This window comes from Gigantopelta aegis, chromosome 7, assembly GCF_016097555.1.
Source record: "Gigantopelta aegis isolate Gae_Host chromosome 7, Gae_host_genome, whole genome shotgun sequence".
In the NCBI taxonomy this organism is placed as follows: domain Eukaryota; kingdom Metazoa; phylum Mollusca; class Gastropoda; order Neomphalida; family Peltospiridae; genus Gigantopelta; species Gigantopelta aegis.
The window spans coordinates 40,497,823-40,500,621 of record NC_054705.1 but is presented as its reverse complement, the minus strand read 5'-3'; positions in this window follow the sequence as shown (position 1 = coordinate 40,500,621).

The following is a 2,799-nucleotide window of genomic DNA, read 5'->3' as shown; positions in this document are numbered from 1 at the left end:
GAACGTGAGGAAGACCTCCGCCCCGGTCTTGTCTGCAACACACGGAAAACAAATATTCACAGTAAACACATATTTTATATGACTATCTTTACGAAACCCATACTTAGCACTGGGAATTTCAGATAGTGTGTGGTAACCGTACGCTGGTCTTTACCCCCAAAAGATAGCCAGCCGTCATTCGCCGACGCTATTTACACGGCCGTCCTGTTTATAGTCACTTCTGTGTTAAGAGACAAAGATGGCGGCGTCCACTGACGTTGTATTTAAGGAATTCATTTTTGTGAGCAATATTTAGCACGTTATTTTGCAGTGATCAACTGCACCCGAGTGCAATTTGTTTTAGCGAAATGCAGCATCGGGTATCTACAAAGATACAAAATTATAGAACCCCTGAGGCGACACAAACGAAAGACACAATAAATTCCTTTACTTTATTTAAAATTATTCAGTCAAAAATCCCATTAGTTTTTGCTTGTCAATTAAAACCTACTTTATTCAATGACGATATCTTGCGAATATTTTGATCCCAGTTTTACAGGTGGGTTGGGCTTGTTTTGTTGTTTGGTTGTGGTCCTGTGGTTTATACCTGTCGTGGGCAGAACTCTCTGACGAAAAGAGTAAGACGTTGTGCTCACGTTTTGTATAAGGCGGCTCTTGAACAGCTTTTCTGCTTGAAAAATTGTTTAGCAGCCGTACGTTTTAGCCATACCTTCGATCATACCAGGTGCACACTCTGATGGTCGGCCTAGGTACATCCCGTGGTAGTTTGGTGGAAGTAGTGTGTGTGTCTTTCACAGATCGCGTGTACCTCTCCGTGTCCTGAATCTCGATCTTCCCACCACAAGACACTGCAATGACAGAACACAAATTATTACAGTGGCGGATCCAGAAAATCCATTGGAGGAGCAATGATGTGAGGCGGAATGGAAAGGGAACTTTGGGGGATATTTGGAGGGGGGGGGGGTGAAACTTAATATATAATAAAATTATAACTGTCGCAAAATTTAGGGGGGCAGGCCTCTGCCCACTCCCCTAAATCCGCCTCTGTATTATCCATTTTGGGCAGAGACAAGTGGGGAAAGAAGAAGAAAAAAACTTCTTTCCCTAGATACGTTTTGACAGCATAAACTGTGCTTCACTATAGGCGGTTAATTGTGCGTAAGAATAGTTTCCATGGTGGCAGTCATGTCATAAACTGTGCTTCACTACAGGCGGTTAATTGTGCGTAAGAATAGTTTCCATGGTGGCAGTCATGTCAACAACGTATGTCACAGCTATGACGCAACGCTGCCTCATGTCTCAACTTGCAAACTTGTTTTCAACAACAGTATATCGTTTGAAAATATCCCATAAAATGATAAATATTGATAATATGTAAGAAATAGAATACCCAACTAGCTACTCGGCAATACCGTTCATCTTGCACTTGTGATGTTGCCCTTCCCTTGCATATCAATTCACTCGTTCAAGTTGAACGGTACTGCCGAGTAGCGAGTTGAGTATTCTCTAAATCATTTGAAGGGTCCACGGGAATAACCTGTGATGTCACATTTTTAGTCAGGCGATATATATTTTTTAATTTTAACGTTTACGACTGTGCAATCGTGGAATATTTATGCCTAAGAAAGATTATGTACCAACTACTTTTAATGGCCTACCATAATTATATAGGTTTTTAATTTAGTGTGTCATTGTGAAGGGCTTCTAGATTATGGTAGCCCCACTCCCATGGCTATTGATATTCAATGTTGGGCTAGTAAATAACTACTATGGCCATGCCCGATGGCTAGTGAAATTTGTTTTGGACAAATGTTGCAGTTAAGTCTATTTTGTAAATATGAATATCCTGACCCAACCCCAACCCCAGTGTTGGTGTTTTTAAGCTATATCTCGCTCCTTAGGTGACATATCTGATTATTACTATTATTTAGTAAAATTGTATTAACTTAAAGTAAAGTAGGCTAGTGAGTTTTTAATGGTGGCTAGTAATTTTTTTTAATCACTGATCCCCCGGCTAGTAGATTAAAAAAAAATTCTAGAAGCTCTGCATTGTGACCTTGATATACTCGACCGTTATAATACTGACTATCTGGACATCATGGGCTATTCCCCAGGATCCTTCATATGTTCAATCTTAATAGGCTAGGAGATGGAACTGTTGTCATGAAAATTGTTTTGAAATTTAATGTCTGTTAGAGAAAGAAAGGTATATTTGTTTAAATGCATAAAATAAGTTTAAAGTATGGTTATTTAGTGTTTAAAAACGGTTATTTTAACATCTAGGCCCGTGCTTATAAAACCTTTTAGAGTCCAGACTCAATCTCTAATGACGTCACAAGCACACAGTTTGTATGGCGTTGTCATAGCAATAGTGTCTCTAATGTCATGACAATAGTGTCTCTATTAGAGATTATTTAGATACCGATACGTACATCCGACAGATGGCGCCACGTCCTCACACAGATCTCCAGCCAGTCCATCCGGGCATCGACATCTGTTACATTCGTGAGGGTCTGGGTACCCTTCGTGTAGACACCGCCTTTGTACTGGGGACTTAGAACACCTGTCTGAAACAAACAACATTAACACGTGTATATTGGTGTACAAGACGGGGGAGGAGGGAGGGTCGGGGTAGCCCTCGTGTAGACACCGCCCTTGTACTGGGGACTTAGAACACCTGTCTGAAACAAACAACATTAACACGTGTATATTGGTGTACAAGACGAGGGAGGAGGGAGGGTCGGGGTAGCCCTCGTGTAGACACCGCCCTTGTACTGGGGACTTAGAACACCTGTCTGA